The sequence below is a fragment of the Coregonus lavaretus genome, assembly GCF_964263955.1.
Source record: "Coregonus lavaretus genome assembly, chromosome: 30".
NCBI lineage: Eukaryota > Metazoa > Chordata > Actinopteri > Salmoniformes > Salmonidae > Coregonus > Coregonus lavaretus.
In genome coordinates, this window is record NC_140017.1 from 18,985,937 (window position 1) to 19,011,473 (window position 25,537).

General features: G+C 48.5%; 1 pseudogene across 1 annotated transcript; it reads right to left on the reverse strand.

Moving 5' to 3' along the window:
* Positions 1-24,123, reverse strand: LOC311105779 (olfactory receptor 11A1-like; annotated as a pseudogene). The gene is made up of 3 exons: positions 23,289-24,123; positions 265-341; positions 1-116 (listed from the first exon to the last, which is right to left on the reverse strand). The product of its transcript is annotated as an olfactory receptor 11A1-like (transcript).
* Positions 24,124-25,537: the final 1,414 nt, after the last annotated feature.

The window sequence follows — 25,537 nt, forward strand, 5'->3', positions numbered from 1 at the left end:
TCACACCCGGGCCTTACTGAATACCTCCCGGATGTCCTGGTACTCCGTGGGAATGGCGGAGAGGTCCGAGGCAACTTCCGAGCCCCACGAAAATGTCCCGGGGAAGGCTGCGCTGACTTCAGGCAATGAGCGTGGCATAACGGGCTCCAGCCCATGATGCACCAGTAGACCAGTCAATAAAGGGGTTGTGTCGCTGGAGCCAAGAGAAACCCAATACCACGGGAACCTGACGAGATTTAATTTGCAGGGATTGGATTGTCTCACTGTGGTTCCCTGATACTTGTAGGTTGATGGGGGTGGTATTGTGGGTGACCCGGCCTACAGAGCGCCCGTCCAGCACTCTAACGTCCATGGGAATGGAGAGGGGCTGAGTGGGGATGCCCAGCTCGGACGCCAGGGTATCGTCCATAAAGCTCTCATCGGCCCCAGAGTCGATGAGTACCCGGAGAAATTGCCTGGTTCCCCCACAGCAAGATGGCATGAAAAGGGGTGCGAGTAAGGGGAGAGGAAAAGTTCACCATATGGCCCACCAGAGTACTCGTTCCTACCGGTGAGCCTGGTCTTTTAGTGGACAGGTGGACCCAAAATGACCAATATTCCCGCAATACAGGCAACTCTTCGTGTGAAGCCTGTATTGCCGTTTGGCTGGAGACAGCCTAGCTCTGCCTAGTTGCATCAGCTCGTGAAGAGGTGGATCGGCAGACTTCTGAGACTCTCGGGGGAACTCGAGTAGCCTTGGGTTCTCTCGGCAATGGAGCCGTCGGGGTCTTCCGGGATGCCTCGGAGGTGAGGTGGAATCGGACTTCCTCTCCTTCCTACATTCCCGTAGTTGCCTATCGATCCGAATGTTCAAGGCGATGAGCGAGTTGAGATCTGTCGGTAGTTCCCGGGCTGCAAGCTCGTCCTTTACTTCCTCCGAAACTCCATGTAGGAATGTGTCGAACAGCGCTTCCGGGTTCCAGACACACTCAGCTGCCAACAAACGGAAATCCACTGCATAGTCTGCCTCACTGCGGTATTCTTGCCAAAGCTGGAGTAACATCTGGGCAGCCTCTCTCCCGGACAATGAAGCATCGAAAACCTTTACCTCCTGCATGAACTCCTCCAGACTGAAGCATACGGCCGACTGTTGTTCCCACACTGCCATAGCCCAGGCGAGAGCCCTCTCGGACATCAGCGTAATGAGGTACTCTATCTTAGAGCGGTTCGAGGGGAAGGAGGAGGGCTGCAGCTCGATAATGAGCGAACACTGAGCAAGAAATGCCAGACAGGTTCCTGACTCTCCAGCGAAGCGTTCCGGGGAGGTAAGCGGGGTTCTCGGGAAACCGGGATTGCCGCGCTGCTAACAGCCATTACTGAGGGGCTGGGTGGTTATCGTCGTGGTAGGCTGCCTAACAGACAACCCACGGAATTGCTCCAGCAATGTGTTAAACACTTGGTCATGGCTTTCGGCCTAGGTCTGGAACCCTTCAATGAGACCACGAAGCAACTCCTCATGCCTTCCAATGGTGGCTCCTTGGGAGGAGATGGCTTTGTGGAATGGCCCAAGTCTGCTGGGTCAATCATGGCCAGTTCGTACGCTAACGTTTCAGGAGAAGACCCAGATGCAGACAGTGTCGAAGTAACAAAAGTTTATTACAAAAACAGGGGGAAGGCAAACAACAGGTCAAGGGCAGGCAGAGGTCAGTAATCCAGATCAGAGTCCAAAAGGTACAGAATGGCAGGCAGACTCGGGGTCAGGGCAGGCAGAGGTCAATAATCCAGGGTGGTGTGACAAGGTACAGAACGACAAGCAGGCTTAGGGTCAGGGCAGGCAGAATGGTCATAACCGGGAAAACAGGAACTTGAAAAAGACAGGCGCAAGGGGAAAAATGCTGGTAGGCTTGATGAAACAAAATGAACTGGCAACAGACAAACAGAGAACACAGGTATAAATACACTGGGGATAATGGGGAAGATGGGCGACACCTGGTAGGGGGTGGAGACAATCACAAAGACAGGTGAAACAGATCAGGGTGTGACAGCATCCAGACAAACAACAACACTGCCTGTTCAATCTGAAAGAAACAAATTAGAATAACAAATCAAAATAGAATTACAACTCTTGATAACTCCATATGGAAATAATTGTATCCCATAGGTAATGCTAAAATAGGCTAGAGACAGGTGTCCCTCATTCAGGGGCAGCGCTCTCTCTGTCCTTCTCGTGGTCCAAATCACACATAGGACTATTGATAAATGATAAACTTCTTCTAATTATTAGTGTTTACATTGCCAATTTAAATCTCACCCAATGTCTCCAGTCTTTCTAGTGAGGATGATCAGGCCAGAACAGAAGTCAGAGGTCAGTCAGCCCTATTAAGTGAGTGTTTGTTTTCCTGTACATCAGACATTATTTAAAGATATTTTGTGTATTGGGTTTACATTGGGTTTTTCAGTACATTTCTTCTAATCAAGAGAATTTACGTGTGCACCCAAAACTCTGAAAATAGAAACTTTCATTTTTGTACAGCATCCTTTCTAACGTGAAAAACCCACAAAAAAACACTAACAAATATTCATTCATGTGTGTATTCAAACCAAATGGCCAGGACTTACTTGATTTGGGAACTCCCTTGACAGCTGGATCCAGGTACCTTTAACTGCTCTCCTAAGGCACTTGCCTTAGGAAGCCTTTCAAAGGAAGAGATACAGAATAATTGATATACATAAAAAAAAACTTGGTAGCGGACATTCCATCAGTCGTACACAGAATTATACTTCAAACACATCAGATGATACAGTATCTCGTCAAGATGAATAGGCACCTTCCAAAGTAAACATTCCCAGAGCTCCTCTCTTGTAATCATTGTCATTTTGACCTGTTGCATGTTCTGTACAAACTGTCCCTGGGCTATAAACTAGTCAAAATATGAAACCTGTTGTTTAACAAATCTGTTAGGACCTTCAAAAAGTTGGTGCTGGCTTATCAGCTCAATATTCGGTACTTAAAACATTTACTTGGATCTACTTCATTCTGGACACAATTCCACATAATGGAAACATATTATTGTTTTAGATGACAATACCTTCTTACTTAAATCCCTGGTGCTACCCAAACTATAGAATTGAGAAATAGTAATTTGAAATGGTCAACAACGTGTCTTATTCAATTATTCATACCTCTGTCCCAAATTTCCCCACTGTCTCTCTTACAGCCTGTTTGAATTCAGTGTGTACTGGCAGCTGTCTATTTTTCCACAGTTAGCTTATCTCTTAACCCAAACACCAGATGGCTTAAACACGAGAGCAGTGGACCAGGCCTTGAAGAGTGAGCGGCCTCTAATTTAAGTCGCAATGCTCAATCCCTCTGTCTTATTTCTTGAAATTACTAAGATATTGCATTATTGGGCTATCTGAAAGCCAATTACCACTCAATTTGTTACTTTCACTAGTCTCCATATCTGTTTCCCTCAACTTGGACTTCCTTCCCAATAGCAAGACATCAATCACTACTGCTTAAACACATGGATCACTCTCAAACAACATTCTGCTTTTCCCCCTATTGCAAGGTTTAAAACAAAACACACATGGTAACTTTCTCCATATTGGAAGGCATTGTCTTCATCTTGGTATACCTTTAAAGGTTACTCTATAGTTATTTCAAATTTTCACTTTCTGCTTCAAAATTTAGTAAATGTTTATTATTTTAAGATTCATATTTAATGCTTTGGAGGGATCAACATGCATTAACTGGGTTGCACTGTCTATCAGTCCCCTGTAGATGGCATGCTCTGTCCATAATAAGTATCTATACTCTCTACAGTATCTATAGTCTCCGTGTCATACTGGCCCTCCTGTAGCTCAGTTGGTAGAGCATGGTGCTTGCAATGCCAGGGTTGTGGGTTTGATTCCCACGGGGGGCCAGTTTGAAAAATGTAGGTTGAACGCTCGCCAGGCTAGGTGGGCTCTGCCTTTTAACAGGTTAAACTTCACACTAGCCTATCGCCCGGGATCCAAGAACCAGAAAGCAGACACCCTGCTCCGGCAACACAATGTCTCTAATGAGGACAAGGACCCCGAGCCCATCATCCCCAGTTCCCGCATTGTTCCCACGTTCCGACAAGCCCAGACCTGAGAACCTGACCCCAGTGGGGGTCCCACTAAGACTTTATGTTCCACACTCAGCCTGTTCTCAAGTACTACAATGGGGAAACTCCTCTAAATTAACTGGGCATCCAGGGGTTAATCAGACACTGGAGTTCCTGATGCGGAAATTCTAGTGGCCCAACATGATTCAGGATGTGAGATCCTTCATAACGGCCTGCTCCACCTGTGCCCAAAGCAAGTCCTCATGACAGCAACCGGCTGGGTTGCTCCAACCTCTGTCCATCCCCAGCCGGCCTTGGTCCCACCTGTCCCTGGACTTTATCACAGGGTTACCTCCATCCCAAGGGCTTACCACTATCCTGGTGGTCGTCGATTGGTTCTCGAAGGCAACCCATTTCATCGCCCTACCCAAGTTCCCTTGGCCAAGGAAACAGCCGATCTCATGATTAACCATGTCTTTCAAGTATACGGACTCCCCCAGGACATTGTCTCGGATCGTGGCCCCCAGTTCGTCGCGCGATATTGAAAGCCTTCTGATCCCTGTTGGGGGCATAGGTGAGTCTCTCCTCTGGGTTCCACCCACAGTTGAATGGGCGGGTCAACCAGGAGCTGGAGAAGGTCCTCCGCTGTTTTGCCTGCCCTCAGGCTACTAACTGGAGCAAGTTCCTCGTCTGGGCCGAATATGCTCACAACACACTGCCGAACTCGTCCACTGGACTGTCACCGTTCAAGTGTCAGTTCGGGAGACGGAAGCAAAGCTGTTACAGTACACATGGTCAGAGGGACATTCTTAAATAAAGAGAGTAGTTTGGTAGGATAGTGCAGCACATTAGAAGAATACACATCTTTAATGTTATGTTGACCATCTAGCCTGGTAGTCTACACTGTAGAAAAGGTATGCGACATCACCAATGGGCTGGGCAGGCAACGCTATCAGATCTCTCAATAACATTTTAGCAGGAATTTGTGTGCTATGTATCGTGCACCATGTACAATAAAGCATTAGTTCAGTCAAACCAATCCAAAGCCTCTGACAAAGGGACGGTTGCCTGGCCCATATTGAGTCTACTTCTGGACATTTTAGTCCAGAAATAGACTCAATCTGGGTTCCAGGCAACCATCCCTTTGACAGGGAATGGAGATTCTCCATTGAGAATATTTTTTTTCTAGGACCAGTCTTCATCTGGGTCCTGTAATCCTTCCCTTAGTCCTTGTTCCCGACAACTGTAGGCAGGTATCTGAGGACTGTTGAGGGGCTACCTTGCTAGCTTCAGTCTGAATGAGGGTGCAACACAACAGTCTGAGGAGAGGTCATCGTTGGTAGCCTGGCCCCAGATCTGTTTGTGCTATCATTCTAACTCCTTGTCATGTTTGGCATGACAAGGTGTGGAATAATAGCACAAACAGACTGGTACCCATGCTACATAGTTAGGGCACTGTAGTTTTTCCTGACCATATGATCTAACCAGGGAAAACAGATAATAACTCTGGACCCTGAGTCCTAGCTATAGTCTAAAACTAGGCCCAGAGCTTTTCCTGCTCAGGTAAAAGTGAGGACCCTTATTATCACTCTGGGCTTCCCTGGGCCTACTGTACACTTTCATGGCCTACCCTCCCAGAGGGGATAACAGAAGGTGTGTGTCCCAAATGGCACCCTACAACTTGTTTTCATACTTTTTACAGGATGGATGGAATACATTGACCAATGTGTCTTATACATACATCATGACCCTTACTGGATTATTTGGGTCAAACATATCTCACACAGTGACCCTGGACAAACAAGATGCCTTATCTCAAGAAAGGAATCTGTCAGATAGCTGGCACACAGATATCATGTTACATTGAACAGTTGACCCTCAGAAAAACATGACATGCATCCAGATTCTAGACAGATTGTGGGAGCTGATTTGCTGGACTTCAGTGCGGCTTTTGACATTTTCGATCATAGTATGCTGCTGGAAAAACGTACATATTATGGCTTTACATCACTTGCTATATTGTGGATTGAGAGTTAACTGTCTAACAGAACACAGAGGGTGTTCTTTAATGGTAGCCTCTCCAACATAATCCAGGTAGAATCAGGCATTCCCCAGGCCCCTTCCTTTTTACAATCTTTACTAATGACCTGCCACTAACTCTGTATGCGGATGACTCAACACTATACACGTCAGCTACTACAGCGAGTGAAATCACTGCAACACTTAACAAAGAGCTGCAGTCAGTTTCAGAATGGGTGGCAAGAAATAAGTTAGTCCTAAATATTTCAAAAACTAAAATCATTGTATTTCGGACAAATCACTCACTAAACCCTAAACATAAACTAAATATTCTAATGAATCATGTGGAAATTGAGCAAGTTGATGAGACTAAACTGCTTTGAGTAACCCTGGATTGTAAACTATTATGGTCAAAACATATTGATGCAACAGTAGCTATGATCAGGAGAGGTCTGTCCATCATAAAGCGCTGTTCTGCATTCTTAACAACAATATCAACAAAGCAGGTCCTACAGGCCATAGTTTTGTCGCTCCTGGACTACTGCCCAGTCGTGTGGTCAGGTATCACAAAGAGGGACTTGGGAAAATTACAACTGGTCCTGAACACAGCAGCACGGCTGGCCCTTAAATGTACATGTAGAGCTAACATTAATAATATACATGCCAATCTCTCATGGCTCAAAGTAGAGGAGAGATTGACTTCATCACTACTTGCTTTTGTAAGAAGTATTGACATGTTGAATGAACCGAGCTGTCTGTTTAAACGACTAGCACACAGCTCGGACACCCATGCATACCCCACAAGTCATGCCACCCGAGGTAAAAATACACCTTATGGAAGAGCGAGGACTGTGAAGAGTCATACACACAGGTACAAACACACACACAAACACACATAACATACACACTATACAAACACGTACACCTGGATTGTGTGTTGTAGTAGAGTAGTGGCTGGAGGGCACACACTTAATGTATTGTGAAATCTGTTGTAAAATATATTTTAATGTTTAAAATTTTTATTATAATGCATATTACTGCCTTAATTTTTGCTTGACCCCAGGAAGAGTAGCTGCTGTCTTGGCAGCAGCTAATGGGGATCCATAATAAATACAAATACAAAACTGTAGAGTCCATAGATGTTATTAACTGTCATGTCTGAAGGTGAACAGGCAAGTTTCACTACCAGGTAGTTGTCACAATACACCTTTGTCTATTACATTTCCACACAATTGCAAACTAATAATTAAAGACAGCATTATGAGGAATTTTGCAAAAGAGTACAACCATATTACACAAATACACACCCTGTTAGGTGTCATGATGACGTTATACTGTAGTGGATAACATAAAGCAAGGTACCTGTTGTAGGACATGGCTGCTAAATTACTGAATTCAAGAGATCCATATGTGTACATACAAAATATCTGTAGGTAACAGTACACAGGGGAAACTGCATGGACATCTGTAACCAAATTAGTCATAAGAGCAGGAAACAAACCAGTGCTGCCATACAACTCATTCACAAACAAACTGCACAGAAACAGATACACTACATGGCCAACAGTATGTGGACACCTGCTCATCAAACATCTTATTCCAAAATCATGGACATTAATATGGAATTGGTCCTTTTCTGCTATAACAGCCTCCACTTTTCTGGAAAGGCTTTCCACTAGATGTTGGAACATTTCTTCAGGGACTTGCTTCCATTCAGCCACAAATGCATTTGTAAGGTCGGGCACTGATGTTGGGCGATTAGGCCTGGCTAGCAGTAGGCATTCCAATTCATCCCAAAGGTGTTCATTCGATGGGGTTGAGACCAGTGCTCTGTGCAGGCCAGTCAAGTTCTTTCACACTGATTTCGACAAACCATTTCTGTATTGACCTCGCTTTGTGCACTGGGGCTTTGTCATGCTGAAACATGAAAGGGCCTTCCCCAAACTGTTGCCACAAAGTTGGAAGCACAGAATCATCTAGAATGTCATTGTATGCTGTAACGTTAAGATTTCCTTTCACTGGAACTTGCCTGAACCATGAAAAACAGCCCCTGACCATTATTCCTCCTCCAGCAAACTTTACAGTTGGCACTATGCATTCGGGAAGGTAGTGTTCTCCTGGCATCCGCCAGACTGCCAGACGGTGAAGCGTGATTCATCACTCCAGAGAACACGTTTCCATTGCTCCAGATTCCAATGGCGGCAAGCTTTACACCACTCCAGCCAACGCTTGGCATTGCACATGGTGATCTTAGGGTTGCTCATTTCATGAAGCTTCGGTGACGAACAGTTGTGTGCGGCTGCTCGGTGACGTTGCTTACAGAGGCAGTTTGGAACTCGGTAGTGAGTGTTGCAACAGAGGACCGACAATTTTTATGCGCTACGCGCTTCAGCACTCGGCGGCCCCATTCTGTGAGCTTGTGTGGCCTACCACTTCGCAGCTGAGCCGTTGTTGCTCATAGACGTTTCCACTTCACAATAACAGCACTTACAGTTGACTGGGCCAGCTCTAGCAGGGCAGAAATTTGATGAACTGACTTGTTGGAAAGGTGGCATCCTACGACGGTGCCACATTGAAAGTCACTGAGCTCTTCAGTAAGGCCATTCTACTGCCAATGTTTGTCTATGGAGCAGTTGCCATACCAGGCAGTGATGCAACCATTCAGGATGCTCTCAATGGTGCAGCTGTAGAACCTTTTTAGGATATGACCCATGCCAAATCTTTTCAGTGTCCTTATGGGGAATATGTTTTGTCGTGCCCTCTTCATGACTGTCTTGGTGTGCTTGGACCATGTTAGTTTGTTGGTGATGTGGACACCAAGGAACTTGAAGCTCTCAACCTGCTCCACTACAGCCCCGTCAATGAGAATGGGGGCGTGCTCGGTCCTCTTCTTTTTCCTGTAGTCCACAATCATCTCCTTTGTTTTGATCACGTTGAGGGAGAGGTGGTTATCCTGGCACCACACGGCCAGGTCTCTGTCCTCCTCCCTATAGGCTGTCCCGTCGAGCTTTGTACGCGTGTCTGTGTGTGGAGTAAAGGTACTCTAGAGTTTTCTTCCCTCTAGTTGCACATTTAAGATGCTGGTAGAAATGAGGTAAAACGGATTTAAGTTTCCCTGCATTAAAGTCCCCGGCCACTAGGAGCGCCGCCTCTGGATGAGCGTTTTCCTGTTTGCTTGTGGCCGTATACAGTTCATTGAGTGCGGTCTTAGTGCCAGCATCGGTTTGTGGTGGTAAATAGCCAGCTACGAAGAATATAGATGAAAACTATCTTGGTAGATAGTGTGGTCTACAGCTTATCATGAGACTTCCTTAGATATCGTGCACCAGCTATTATTTACAAATATACAGTTGACGTCGGAAGTTTACATACACCTTAGCCAAATACATTTAAATTCAGTTTTTCACAATTCCTGACATTTAATCCTAGTAAAAATTCCCTGTCTTAGGTCACTTTATTTTAAGAATGTGAAATGTAAGAATAATAGGAGAGAGAATGATTTATTTAAGCTTTTATTTCATTCATCACATTCCCAGTGGGTCAGAAGTTTACATACACTCAATTAGTATTTGATCGGCTTAATGATCGGCTATGAAAAGCCAACTGAGAGACCTGAGCCCTAGGACCATACGCCGGGACTACCGGCCGTGGTGACTCCTTGCTGTCCCCAGTCCGCCTGGCCTTGCTGCTATTCCAGTTTCAACTGTTCTGCCTGCGGTTATGGAACCCCTACCTGTCCCAGACCTGCTGTTTTCAACTCTTAATGATCGGCTATGAAAAGCCAACTGAGATTTATTCCTGATTATTATTTGACCATGCTTGTCACTTATGAACATTTTTGAACATCTTGGCATGGTTCTGTTATAATCTCCACCCGGCACAGCCAGAAGAGGACTGGCCACCCCTCATAGCCTGGTTCCTCTCTAGGTTTCTTCCTAGGTTTTGCCTTTCTAGGGAGTTTTTCCTAGCCACCGTGCTTCTACACCTGCATTACTAGCTGTTTGGGGTTTTAGGCTGGGTTTCTGTACAGCACTTCGAGATATTAGCTGATGTAAGAAGGGCTATATAAAATAAAATTGATTGATTGATTGATTGATTTGGTAGCATTGCCTTTAAATTGTTTAACTTGGGTCAAACGTTTCGGGTAGCCTTCCACAAGCTTCCCACAATAATTTGGGTGTATTTTGGCTCATTCCTTCTGACAGAGCTGGTGTAACTGAGTCAGGTTTGTAGGCCTCCTTGCTCGCACACGCCTTTTCAGTTCTGCCCACAAATTTTCTATAGGATTGAGGTCAGGGCTTTGTGATGGCCACTCCAATACCTTGACTTTGTTGTCCTTAAGCCATTTGCCACAACTTTGGAAGTATGCTTGGGGTCATTGTCCATTTGGAAGATCCATTTGCGACCAAGCTTTAACTTCCTGACTGATGTCTTGAGATGTTGCTTCAATATATCCACACCATTTTCCTTCTTCATGATGCCATCTATTTTGTGAAGTGCACCAGTCCCTCCTTCAGCAAAGCACCCCCACAGCATGATGCTGCCACCCCTGTGCTTCACGGATGGGATGGTGTTCTTGGGCTTGCAAGAACCCCCTTTTTCCTCCAAACATAACGATGGTCATTATGGCCAAACAGTTCTATTTTGTTTCATCAGACTAAAAAGTATGATCTTTGTCCCCATGTGCGAACCGTAGTCTGGCTTTTTATGGCGGTTTTGGAGTAGTGGCTTCTTCCTTGCTGAGCGGCCTTTCAGGTTATGTCGATATAGGACTCGTTTTACTGTGGATATAGATACTTTTGTACCTGTTTCCTCCAGCATCTTCACAAGATCCTTTGCTGTTGTTCTGGGATTGATTTGCACTTTTCGGACCAATGTATGTTCATCTGTAGGAGACAGAACGTGTCTCCTTCCTGAGCGATATGATGGCTGCGTGATTCCATGGTGTTTATACTTGTGTACTATTGTTTGTACAGATGAACATGGTACCTTCAGGCGTTTGGAAATTGCTCCTAAGGATGAACCAGACTTGTGGAGGTCTACAATTATTTTGGCTGATTTCTTTTGATTTTCCCTTGTTGTCAAGCAAAGAGGCACTAAGTTTGAAGGTAGGCCTTGAAATACATCCACAGGTACACTTCCAACTGACTCAAATGATGTCAATTAGCCTTTCAGAAGCTTCTAAAGCTATGAAATCATTTTCTGGAACTTTCCAATGTCACGCCCTGGCTCTGGGGACTCTGAAATGTTGAGCCAGGGTGTGTAGTTTTTGTGTTATATTTTCTATGTTGATGTTCTAGATCATTTAGTTCTATGTTGGCCAGGGTGGTTCCCAATCAGAGGCAGCTGTATCTCGTTGTCTCTGATTGGGGATCATACTTAGGCAGCCTGTTTGGCACTAGTCGGTGTGGGATCTTGTTCCGTTAAGGTTTGTTTTGTGTAACCTAGGACTTCACGTTTCGTTTGTTTGTTGTTTTGTCTTGAGTTAAGTACTAAATAAAATGTACGCTTATCACGCTGCGCCTTGGTTCCACGAGTCATTAAACGATCGTGACAGAAGATCCCACCAAAAGAGGACCAAGCAGCGTGTCCAGGAACAGACAGCCTGGACCTGGGAGGAGATCCTGGATGGGAAGGGATCCTGGACTTGGGAGGAGATTCAGGCCGGAATGGATCGCCGTCCTTGGGAGGAGACTGTGGAGGCGCGCTATAGAGAGGAGCAGCGGCAACGCAGAGGGTACCGGCCGAGGAGGAAGCCCGAGAGACAGCCCCAAGAAAGTTTTTGGGGGGGGCTAAAAGGGTGGTTGGCGGAGCCTAGGGTTAGAGCAGAGCCAACTCCCCGTACTCAGGCTAGGAAGCGTGTGACTGGGCAGGCTCCGTGTTATGCGGAGCCACGAACTGTGCCGCGAGTGTTCCGGCACAGTCCTGTACGTCCTGTGCTAGCACCACGCACGTGTCATGCAAAGATGGGCATTCAGCCAGTACGGGGTGTGCCGGCTCAACGCTCGTGGTCTCCACTACGCCTCCTCGGTCCCGTATATCCTGCCCCAGTGCCACGTGCTGTAGCACCAGTACGAGTGCACAGCCCCGTACGTCCTGTGCTGATGCCTCACACGTATTGTGTGGAAGAAGGCATTCAGCCAGGGTGGGTTGTGTCAGCTCTTCGCTCCAGACCTCCAGTCCGCCTCCACAGTCCGGCCCGGCCCGTTCCGGCTCCCCGCACCAAGCCAGTGGTGCGTGTTCCCAGTCCAGCCCGGCCTGTTCCTGCTCCCCGCACCAAGCCAGTGGTGCGTGTTCCCAGTCCAGCCCGGCCTGGTCCTGTCCCTCGCACCAAGCCAGTGGTGCGCATCGTCAGCCCGGTGCGGCCCGTTCCTGCTCCCCGCACCAAGCCAGTGGTGCGTGTCGCCAGCCCAGTCCGGCCTGTTCCTGCCCCTCGCACCAAGCCAGTGGTGCGCGTCGCCAGCCCGGTCCGGCCCGTTCCTGCCCCTCGCACCAAGCCAGTGGTGCGCGTCGCCAGCCCGGTCCGGCCCGTTCCTGCCCCTCGCACCAAGCCAGTGGTTCGCGTCGCCAGCCCGGTCCGGCCCGTTCCTGCCCCTCGCACCAAGCCAGTGGTTCGCGTCGCCAGCCCGGTCCGGCCTGTTCCTGCCCCTCGCACCAAGCCAGTGGTGCGCGTCGCCAGCCCGGTCCGGCCCGTTCCTGTCCCTCGCACCAAGCCAGTGGTGCGCGTCGTCAGACCGGTCCGGCCCGTTTCTGCTCCCCGCATCAAGCCAGTGGTGCGCGTCGTCAGTCCGGCACGGCCCGTCAGCTGCTCCACTCCGGAGCCAGACCAATCCGCTCCACCGGGGTCCGGTCCAACTCCAGTCAGCGGATCCACTCCGGAGCCAGAGCAATCCGCTCCACCGGTGTCCAGTCCAGCTTCGGCCAGCGGGACCAGACCAGGGGCGCAATGGGGGGGTGGAGAGAGAATGGTGGTCACGCCCTGAGCCGGATCCGCCTCCGAGGCGGAATGCCCACCCGGCCTCTACCCTGTTGTGTTTGGTTGGCGCGGTCGCAGTCCGCGCCTTTGGGGGGGGGGGGTACTGTCACGCCCTGGCTCTGGGGACTCTTAAATGTTGAGCCAGGGTGTGGATTTTCTTTGTTATATTTTCTATGTTGTGTTTTCTAGATCGTGTAGATCTATGTTGGCCAGGGTGGTTCCCAATCAGAGGCAGCTGTAGCTCGTTGTCTCTGATTGGGGACCATACTTAGGCAGCCTTTTGGCATGTTAGGTTGTGGGATCTTGTTCCGTTAAGGTTTGTGTTGTAACCTAGGACTTCACGTATCGTTTGTTTGTTGTTTTGGTTCGTGTGTGTACTTAATAAAAATGTACGCTTATCACGGTGCGCCTTGGTCCGTCTCATCATCAGTCAACGATCGTGACAGAAGATCCCACCTTAAGAGGACCAAGCAGCGTGCCCAGGAGGAGAAGATGGCGATGTCACAGGTGGGCAAATGGTGGTCTTGGGAGGAGATATTCGCGGGGAAAGGGCCATGGGCAAAGGTGAATGCCCAGGCAGGAAAGGAGACTGTGGAGGCGCGCTACAGAGAGGAGCAGCGGCAACGCAGAGGGTACCGGCCGAGGAGGAAGCCAGAGAGACAGCCCCAATATTTTTTTTTGGGGGGGGCTAAAAGGGCAGGCTCCATGTTATGCGGAGCCACGTACTGTGCTGCGAGTGTTCCGGCACAGTCCTGTACGTCCTGTGCTAGCACCACGCACGTGTCGTGCTAAGGTGGGCATGCAGCCAGGACGGGGTGTGCCGGCTCAACGCTCGTGGCCTCCAGTACCCCTCCTCGGTCCCGTATATCCTTCGCCAGTGCCACGTGCTGTAGCGCCAGTACGAGTGCACAGCCCTGTACGTGTTGTGCTGATGCCTCACACATATTGTGTGGAAGTAGGCATTCAGCCAGGACGGGTTGTGTTAGCTCTCCGCTCCAGACCTCCAGTCCGCCTCCACAGTCCGGCCCGGCCCGTTCCAGCTCCTCGCACCAAGCCTATGGTGCGTGTTCCCAGTCCAGCCCGGCCTGTGCCTGCTCCCCGCACCAAGCCTGTGGTGCGCGTCGCCAGCCCGGTCCGGCCTGTTCCTGCTCCCCGTACCAAGCCAGTGGTGCGCGTCGCCAGCCCGGTCCGGCCTGTTCCTGCTCCCCGCACCAAGCCTATGGTGCGTGCTCCCAGTCCAGCCCGGCCTGTTCCTGCTCCCCGCACCAAGCCTGTGGTGCGCGTCGCCAGCCCGGTCCGGCCTGTTCCTGCTCCCCGCACCAAGCCTATGGTGCGTGCTCCCAGTCCAGCCCGGCCTGTTCCTGCTCCCCGCACCAAGCCAGTGGTGCGCGTCGCCAGCCCGGTCAGGCCTGTTCCTGCTCCCAGCACCAAGACAGTGGTGCGCGTCGCCAGCACAGTCCGGCCTGTTCCTGTCCCTCACACCAAGTCTGTGGTGCACGTCGCCAGCCCGGTCCGGCCTGTTCCTGCTCCCCGCACCAAGCCAGTGGTGCGCGTCGCCAGCCCGGTCCGGCCTGTTCCTGACCCTCTCACCAAGCCAGTGGTGCGCGTCGTCAGCCCGGTCCGGCCTGTTCCTGCTCCCCGCACCAAGCCAGTGGTGCGCGTCGTCAGACCGGTCCGGCCCGTTCCTGCTCCCCGCACCAAGCCAGTGGTGCGCGTCGTCAGACCGGTCCGGCCCGTTTCTGCTCCCCGCATCAAGCCAGTGGTGCGCGTCGTCAGTCCGGCACGGCCCGTCAGCTGCTCCACTCCGGAGCCAGACCAATCCGCTCCACCGGGGTCCGGTCCAACTCCAGTCAGCGGATCCACTCCGGAGCCAGAGCAATCCGCTCCACCGGTGTCCAGTCCAGCTTCGGCCTGCGGGGCCAGACCAGACCAAGGGCGCAATGGGGGGGTGGAGAGAGAATGGTGGTCACGCCCGGAGCCGGATCCGCCTCCGAGGCGGAATGCCCACCCGGCCTCTACCCTGTTGTGTTTGGTTGGCGCGGTCGCAGTCCGCGCATTTGGGGGGGGGGGTACTGTCACGCCCTGGCTCTGGGGACTCTTAAATGTTGAGCCAGGGTGTGGATTTTCTTTGTTATATTTTCTATGTTGTGTTTTCTAGATCGTGTAGATCTATGTTGGCCAGGGTGGTTCCCAATCAGAGGCAGCTGTAGCTCGTTGTCTCTGATTGGGGACCATACTTAGGCAGCCTTTTGGCATGTTAGGTTGTGGGATCTTGTTCCGTTAAGGTTTGTGTTGTAACCTAGGACTTCACGTATCGTTTGTTTGTTGTTTTGGTTCGTGTTTGTACTAAATATAAATGTACGCTTATCACGGTGCGCCTTGGTCCGTCTCATCATCAGTCAACGATCGTGACAGAAGATCCCACCTTAAGAGGACCAAGCAGCGTGCCCAGGAGGAGAAGATGGCGATGTCACAGGTGGGCAAATGGTGGTCTTGGGAGGAGATATTCGCGGGGAAAGGGCCATGGGCAAAGGTGAATGCCCAGGCAGGAGAGGAGACTGTGGAGGCGCGCTACAGAGAGGAGCAGCGGCAACGCAGAGGGTACCGGCCAAGGAGGAAGCCCGAGAGACAGCCCCAATAATTTTTTTTTTGGGGGGGGCAAAAAGGGCAGGCTCCATCTTATGCGGAGCCACGTACTGTGCCGCGAGTGTTCCGGCACAGTCCTGTACGTCCTGTGCTAGCACCACGCACGTGTCGTGCTAAGGTGGGCATGCAGCCAGGACGGGGTGTGCCGGCTCAACGCTCGTGGCCTCCAGTACCCCTCCTCGGTCCCGTATATCCTTCGCCAGTGCCACGTGCTGTAGCGCCAGTACGAGTGCACAGCCCTGTACGTGTTGTGCTGATGCCTCACACATATTGTGTGGAAGTAGGCATTCAGCCAGGACGGGTTGTGTCAGCTCTCCGCTCCACACCTCCAGTCCGCCTCCACAGTCCGGCCCGGCCCGTTCCGGCTCCCCGCACCAAGCCTATGGTGCATGTTCCCAGTCCAGCCCGGCCTGTGCCTGCTCCCCGCACCTAGCCTGTGGTGTGCGTCGCCAGCCCGGTCCGGCCTGTTCCTGCTCCCCGCACCAAGCCAGTGGTGCGCGTCGCCAGCCCGGTCCGGCCTGTTCCTGCTCCCCGCACCAAGCCTATGGTGTGTGCTCCCAGTCCAGCCCGGCCTGTTCCTGCTCCACGCACCAAGCCTGTGGTGCGCGTCGCCAGCCCGGTCCGGCCTGTTCCTGCTCCCCGCACCAAGCCAGTGGTGCGCGTCGCCAGCCCGGTCCGGCCTGTTCCTGCTCCCCGCACCAAGACAGTGGTGCGCGTCGCCAGCCCGGCCTGTTCCTGTCCCTCGCACCAAGTCTGTGGTGCGCGTCGCCAGCCCGGTCCGGCCTGTTCCTGCTCCCCGCACCAAGCCAGAGGTGCGCGTCGCCAGCCCGGTCCGGCCTGTTCCTGACCCTCGCACCAAGCCAGTGGTGCGCGTCGTCAGCCCGGTCCGGCCTGTTCCTGCTCCCCGCACCAAGCCAGTGGTGCGCGTCGTCAGCCCGGTCCGGCCTGTTCCTGCTCCCCGCACCAAGCCAGTGGTGCGCGTCGTCAGCCCGGTCCGGCCCGTTCCTGCTCCCCGCACCAAGCCTATGGTGCGTGTTCCCAGTCCAGCCCGGCCTGTTCCTGCTCCCCACGCCAAGCCTGTGGTGCGCGTCGCCAGCCTGGTCCGGCCTGTTCCTGCTCCCTGCACCAAGCCAGTGGTGCGCGTCGCCAGCCCGGTCCGGCCTGTTCCTGCTCCCCGCACCAAGCCTATGGTGCGTGCTCCCAGTCCAGCCCGGCCTGTTCCTGCTCCACGCACCAATCCTGTGGTGCGCGTCGCCAGCCCGGTCCGGCCTGTTCCTGCTCCCCGCACCAAGCCAGTGGTGCGCGTCGCCAGCCCGGTCCGGCCTGTTCCTGCTCCCCGCACCAAGACAGTGGTGCGCGTCGCCAGCCCGGTCCGGCCTGTTCCTGTCCCTCGCACCAAGCCTGTGGTGCGCGTCGCCAGCCCGGTCCGGCCTGTTCCTGCTCCCCGCACCAAGCCAGTGGTGCGCGTCGCCGGCCCGGTCCGGCCTGTTCCTGACCCTCGCACCAAGCCAGTGGTGCGCGTCGTCGTCCCGGTCCGGCCTGTTCCTGCTCCCCGCACCAAGCCAGTGGTGCGCGTCGTCAGCCCGGTCTGGCCTGTTCCTGCTCCCCCCACCAAGCCAGTGGTGCGCGTCGTCAGCCCGGTCCGGCCCGTTCCTGCTCCCCGCACCAAGCCAGTGGTGTGCGTCGTCAGACCGGTCCGGCCCGTTTCTTCTCCCCGCATCAAGCCAGTGTTGCGCGTCGTCAGTCCGGCACGGCCCGTCAGCTGCTCCACTCCGGAGCCAGACCAATCCGCTCCACCGGGGTCCGGTCCAACTCCAGTCAGCGGATCCACTCCGGAGCCAGAGCAATCCGCTCCACCGGTGTCCAGTCCAGCTCCGGCCAGCGGGACCAGACCAGGGGCGCAATGGGGGGGTGGAGAGAGAATGGTGGTCACGCCCGGAGCCGGATCCGCCTCCGAGGCCGAATGCCCACCCGGCCCCAACCCTGTTGTGTTTGGTTGGCGCGGTCGCAGTCCGCGCCTTTGGGGGGGGTGTACTGTCACGCCCTGGCCCTGGGGACTCTTAAATGTTGAGCCAGGGTGTGGATTTTCTTTGTTATATTTTCTATGTTGTGTTTTCTAGATCGTGTAGATCTATGTTGGCCAGGGTGGTTCCCAATTAGAGGCAGCTGTAGCTCGTTGTCTCTGATTGTGGACCATACTTAGGCAGCCTTTTGGCATGTTAGGTTGTGGGATCTTGTTCCGTTAAGGTTTGTGTTGTAACCTAGGACTTCACGTATCGTTTGTTTGTTGTTTTGGTTCGTGTGTGTACTTAATAAAAATGTACGCTTATCACGCTGCGCCTTGGTCCGTCTCATCATCAGTCAACGATCGTGACAGTATTGCTGTCCATCAATGATTCCCAACTAAATGTAATGAGCTTGAGCAACTTTTATATATGTTGCTCTAAGAGTTCCTTCCCTCTGTGTGTGTGTGCGCGTGCGTGTTAGTAAGCCATGAACAAAAACGTTTATTAAATAAATGTACCATTGCTTCTTGCATCATTAAAGGATCAATTTAATTTTAGAATACTTCATGGTCGAATTGCTGCAAAGAAACCACTACTAAAGGACACCCATAAGAAGAAGAGACTTGCTTGGGCCAAGAAACACGAGCAATGAACATTAGACCGGAGGAAATCTGTCCTTTGGTCTGATGAGTCCAAATTTTAGATTTTTGGTTCCAACCGCCGTGTCTTTGTGAGAGGCAGAGTAGGTGAATGGATGATCTCTGCATGTGTGGTTCCCACCGTGAAGCGTGGAGGAGGAGGTATGATATGGGGGTGCTTTGCTGGTGACACTGTCAGTGATTTATTTAGAATTCAAGCCACACTTAACTTTTCAGATCTGCAGCCAGATAATGAAACCTCTGCGCCACCAAGGGATAGCTGTGGTATTGCAGGTTTTTTTCAGTCTATGTATACTGAACAAGAATATAAATGCAACATATAAAGTGTTGGTCCCATGTTTTATGAGCTGAAATAAAAGTTCCCAGAAATGTTCCATACGCACAAAATGCTTATTTCTATCAAACTGTGTGCACAAATTTGTTTACATCCCTGTTAGTGAGCATTTCTCCTTTGCCAAGATAATCCATCCACCTAACAGGTGTGGCATATCAAGAAGCTGATTAAACAGCACAATCATTTACAGGTGCACCTTATGCTGGGGACAATAAAAGGCCACTCTGAAATGTGCAGTTTTGTCACATAACACAATGCCACAGATGTCTCAAATTTTAAGGGAGCGTGCAATTGTCATGCTGACTGCAGGAATATCCACCAAAGCTGTTGCCAGAGAATTGAATGTTCATTTCTTTACCTCCACATCCGGCTTCTTCTGGAATTCAATATAATGGAGTGAATGGAACGGTATCAAACACATGATGTGTTTGATACCATTCCATTTACTCCATTCCAGCCATTATTATGAGCCATTCTCCCCTCAGCAGCCTCCACTGGTTTGCAGAATTTCTGCACACACTGTCAGAAACTGTCTCAGGGAAGCTCATCTGCGTGCTCGTCGTCCTCACCAGGGTCTTGACCTGACTGCAGTTCAGTGTAGTAACCGACTTCAGTGGGCAAATGCTCACCTTCGATGGCCACTGGCACGCTGGAGAAGTGTGCTCTTCACAGATTAATCCTGTACCGGGCAGATGGCGAGCGACGCTCTGGCGTCTGGGCGAGCGGTTTGCTGATGTCAACGTTGTGAACAGAGCGCCCAATGTTGGCAGTGGGGTTATGGTATGGGCAGGCATAAGCTACAGGCAATTAAAATTGCATTTTATCTATGGCAATTTTAATGCACAAAGATACCGTGACGAGAGCCTGAGGCCTATTGTCGTGCCATTCATCCGCCGCCATCATCTAATGTTTCAGCGTGATAATGCACGGCCCCATGTCGCAAGGATCTGTACACAATTCCTGGAAGCTGAAAATGTCCCAGTTCTTCCATGGCCTGCATACTCACCAGACATGTCACCCACTGAGCATGTTTGGGATACTCTGGATCAACGTGTACAAGAGCGTGTTCCAGTTCCCGCCAATTTCCAGAAACTTCACACAGTCATTGAAGAGGAGTGGGCCACATTCCACAGGTACTAATCAACAGCCTGATGAACTCTATGTGAAGGAGATATGACGCGCTGCATGAGGCAAATGGTGGTCACACCAGATACTGACTGGTTCTGATCCATGCCCATACCATTTTTTAAAAAGGAATCTGTGACCAACAAATGTACAGTGGGGAGAACAAGTAATTGAAACACTGCCGATTTTGCAGGTTTTCCTACTTACAAAGCATGTAGAGGTCTCTAATTTTTATCATAGGTACACTTCAACTGTGAGAGACCAGAAATTCACATTGTATGATTTTTAAGTAATTAATTTGCATTTTATTGCATGACATTAGTATTTGATACATCAGAAAAGCAGAACTTAATATTTGGTACAGAAACCTTTGTTTGCAATTACAGAGATCATACGTTTCCTGTAGGTCTTGACCAGGTTTGCACACACTGCAGCAGGGATTTTGGCCCACTCCTCCATACAGACCTTCTCCAGATCCTTCCGTTTTCGGGGCTGTCGCTGGGCAATGCGGACTTTCAGCTCCCTCCAAAGATTTTCTATTGGGTTCAGGTCTGGAGACTGGCTAGGCCACTCCAGGACCTTGAGATGCCTCTTACAGAGCCACTTCTTAGTTGCACTGGCTGTGTGTTTCGGGTCGTTGTCATGCAGGAAGACCCAGCCACGACCCATCTTCAATGCTCTTACTGAGGGAAGGAGGTTGTTGGCCAAGATCTCGCAACACATGGCCCCATCCATCCTCCCCTCAATACGGTGCAGTCGTCCTGTCCCCTTTGCAGAAAAGCATCCCCAAAGAATGATGTTTCCACCTCCATGCTTCACGGTTGGGATGGTGTTCTTGGGGTTGTACTCATCCTTCTTCTTCCTCCAAACAAGGCGAGTGGAGTTTAGACCAAAAAGCTCTATTTTTGTCTCATCAGACCACATGACCTTCTCCCATTCCTCCTCTGGATCATCCAGATGGTCATTGGCAAACTTCAGACGGGCCTGGACATGCGCTGGCTTGAGCAGAGGGACCTTGCGTGCGCTGCAGGATTTTAATCCATGACGGCGTAGTGTGTTACTAATGGTTTTCTTTGAGACTGTGGTCCCAGCTCTCTTCAGGTCATTGACCAGGTCCTGCTGTGTAGTTCTGGGCTGATCCCTCACCTTCCTCATGATCATTGATGCCCCACGAGGTGAGATCTTGCATGGAGCCCCAGTCCGAGTGTGATTGACCGTCATCTTGAACTTCTTCCATTTTCTAATAATTGCACCAACAGTTGTTGCCTCCTCACCAAGCTGCTTGCCTATTGTCCTGTAGCCCATCCCAGCCTTGTGCAGGTCTACAATTTTATCCCTGATGTCCTTACACAGCTCTCTGGTCTTGGCCATTGTGGAGAGGTTGGAGTCTGTTTGATTGAGTGTGTGGACAGGTGTCTTTTATACAGGTAACGAGTTCAAACAGGTGCAGTTAATACAGGTAATGAGTGGAGAACAGGAGGGCTTCTTAAAGAAAAACGAACAGGTCTGTGAGAGCCGGAATTCTTAATGGTTGGTAGGTGATCAAATACTTATGTCATGCAATACAATGCAAATTAATTACTTAAAAATCATACAATGTGATTTTATGGATTTTTGTTTTAGATTCCATCTCTCACAGTTGAAGTGTACCTATGATAAAAATTACAGACCTCTACATGCTTTGTAAGTAGGAAAACCTGCAAAATCGGCAGTGTATCAAATACTTGTTCTCCCCACTGTATATTCGTATTCCCAGTCATGTGAACTCCATAGATTAGGGCCTAATTAATTTATTTCAATTGACTGATTTCCTTTTATGGACTGTAACTCAGTCAAATTGTTGCATGTTGAATAAATTTAAAAAATCTGTGTATTTTTGGGGGGAACAAATAGTTACTTTGGAGGTGACTACAACTACACTGAACAAAAACATATATTTGCAACTCAATATTAGGAAGGTGTTCTTAATGTTTTTGGAATAAGGAACAGTCAGTATTCCTGTTGTTCACAGGAGTTACAAAAACTCAGCTCATTGCTATGCAATGAAAATGCAATTATCAAAGTATTATGTAACATACTAATAAAATGTTGCTCCAAAAGTAATTACAGTTTTATTACACAGGCAAAAGAACAGTTCAATGTTAAGTGTAGCTGAGAATACTAACAGTAACAAAATATGGCTATTAAGTGTTGAAATGGCACCCTTTTATCTTTAAAGGATGGATGGAATACATTGACCCTTACTGGATTATATGGGTCAAACATATCTCACAGTGACCCTGGACAAACATGACGCCTTACCTCAAAAAAGGTATCTGGCCATCTGTCAGCTAGCTAGCACACATATATCATGTTACATTAAACAGTTGGCCGTCAGATAACATGACATGCATTCAGATTCATGACCGAATTTTGTTTGTTTTCATTTTACAGTATTTCCCGAGATTTCTCTTTCAAAATGTCAAACAATCATCATGCTTGTACTGTATGTACCGTACAGACCCATTTTCCATTAGTGATGGATGTAATGGTGCCATGTCGGGTATAAGTTGGGCTTATCTTTTACACATTTACATCACATTCATTCACTGTTGTCAATCAATCCAGAAGGTTTTGTATGTCTTGATTTGTTACATACTTGGATAAGGCAGAAGTGTCAATTTAAGTAATGAAGAGGAAGTCATGAACTTCTTGTTTTTATTTATTTAACTACAACTACTACTACTACTACTACTACTACTAATAATAATAATAATAATAATATACAACATTTGTAAAGTACTTTTCATTACAAGAATGATCTCAAAGTGCATAAAATAAAAGATGAACTAAAAACATTTTGAAAAAATAATATTGATTTATAACCATATAATGAACCAATCAAAGTCAAGGAGGAAGGGAAGGCCAGCCGATAACTGTCTGAGGAGCCCTGAGATTGTCAGGAAGGGAGTTCCAAAGATGTGGTGCTTGGGAGGAAAATAAACAGTCCTCCATTCTGTGGAGCCAGGTCCTGGGTGCATGGAGCAGTTTGGCGTGGCTTGAACTTAGGGTGCGTGGAGGTTCATAGGGGAGAGTACGTCTGATAGGTAGGAGGGTTTGATGCCATTTAGGGCTTTGTACACAAGGATCATTTTAAGTCAATTCTTTGAGAGACATGGAACCAATGGAGATCAGCAAGTGAATAGAAGGTAAATGACAATATTTCACAAATTAGCAAATTATTTCTGCCGTCCTCACCCCCATTCATTATTGCAACTAGCCTATAAGTAACAAAACACACAAGTCAACAATACAAAAATCTAACAATCAGGACAGAAAAGGTCACACTAATGTTTGGTTAATCTTTTAGGGTAGAGACCTACAGGTAGTATGTTTTTAAAAGCCTGTCTGATTTTAGCCATCCTAACTCCATACATGATAGGATTAAAAAGTGGCTGGCACATCAGAAAGTACACTGATAAAATAGTGTGAAGCACAGTTGGAACATTTCTCATAGGCCTATCAAATCTACTCTGGAGCAGAGTTAAGAAACAGCCGAAAGTGAAGTTGAGCATTGAGGCCAGATGAGGAATACAGGTGCTGAAAGCTTTCTGTCTGGCGTTGATGGAATATTTCAAACAAATAGTCAGAATTTTAATATAAGAGGACATAATAGTAATTAAAGTGACAACGACATTCAACACAATTACACAGAGTCCATAGATGTTATTAACTGTCGTGTCTGAAGTTGAACAGGCAAGTTTCACTACCAGGTAGTTGTCACAATATACTTTGTCTATAACGTTTCCACACAATTGCAAACGAATAGTTAAAGACAGTGCTGTGGTAATTGTTACAAAAGGGTACAACCATATTACACAAACTAAAATACACACCCTGTTGGGTGTCATGATGACATTATATTGCAGTGGATAACATATAGCAAGGTACCTGTCATAGGACATGACTGCTAAATTGCTGAATTCAATAGATATATATGTGTATATGCAAAAGATCTGTAGGTAACAGTACACAGGGGAAACTGCATGGACATCTGTAACCAAATTAGTCATAAGAGCAGGAAAAAACCAGTGCTGCCATACAACTCATTCACAAACAAACTGCACAGAAACAGATACATGGGTTCATGAAGGCTTCTCTCCATACATATAACCACAATAAGCACTGTGTTCGCAAAAACTATGGAGACGTATAACACAGTTACTAAAATGAAATACAAGTACTTTAAGTGTCCACTATCACTATATCCAGCTAGTATAAATGACGTGAATTGCGTTGAGTTCTCCATTTTCCTAATAGTACCTATAGAAGTATTTGTAGATATATTTGCTTCACAAGACAAGGATAACAGTGTCTATTAGGTGAAACCATCAATTTCTTATTGACATTGCATAATTGCATCATTCTTAGAATTGCCATCAATTATCAAGACTGTTTTCATTATTGCAACAGTATTACTCTTCAAAGTGATTCCATAGGCATCACCATGGAAAAAAAGTGTTACCTGTGGCTGTAATGGACATTGAGTAGACCATACAGCAAAATAATTTATCCCTAGAGTAGTTCAATAATTTTCATATTTTTGACACTCAGTTTACCAGTCTTTCCTCTACTGTTACACTTACAAACACTCCAATCATAGTGTGAGAATCAAACAGGAAGCGAGTCGTGCAGAGATGTGGTGTGGTAACACTCATCATAAATCACAAACATCTCCCCACCAGAGACCAGGGTTCAATCCCTGTGTCCATGTTTCTCCCACTTGCCTGTGTCCCACTTTGATTTTCTTACTGTCTGAAAAAATAATCAAAACACCAATACAAATATATACATACATATACATATATTTTAAAACAGTATGTAAGTCTATATCACCTGGTATCTTTCTTCACACTGCTGTGGTGTAGACAGGTCTACTGTATGTTGTGTCAGTGGGCTATTCCACATAAACTACTGTCACATCACTGACCTTTTATACCTTTTAAAGGAAGAACAAAAACTGTATACAGCAGTGTGTTTACTTGAACTCCAATGACACCAACAATTAAATTGTCATGGTTTGACTCTCAGCCTCCCGTGGGTGGTTAGGTTAGTGCAGTGCCAGCTCAGCCAATAAGTGACATAATTCCCCCCGTCCCCCCTGGCAACCAAAAAACAACTGCTAAATGTTCTCCCTGCCCCACTGCAAAATGTGCATAACTGCACATTTCTCTCATGAACAATAATACCTGAAAATACAAAGGGATCAACAACATTGCATTCACTCCATATTACTGTATGACAAAGTGAAAAGAAAGAAGCCTGTGTTAAAAAATCCACTCCAAACCATCCATTCTGTTTGCAACAAGGCTGTTAAGTAATACCGCAAGACAACATAGCAAATAAATAAATGTTTTCGCCTAAATTAAAAACTACAGGGTTGGGTCAAATATAACACAACACAGAGTGAAACACTATTTTCAATTGTGGTATGGGTATGCTTGTCATCAGAATGGACTGGGGAGTTTGTCATGATCAAAATAAATATGAAAGGAGCAAAGCCCAGGTAAAAAGATAGAGGAAACCCCACTTCAGTCTTCTGAAAATCTAACCCTGAGATCGTTTTATTTTTCAGTTTAACTTTTAATACCAAAGACACACAAGAATGGCTTTCCAATAGCGGTTTAGTGTTCCTGAGTGGTATAGTCTCAGTCCTGACTGAC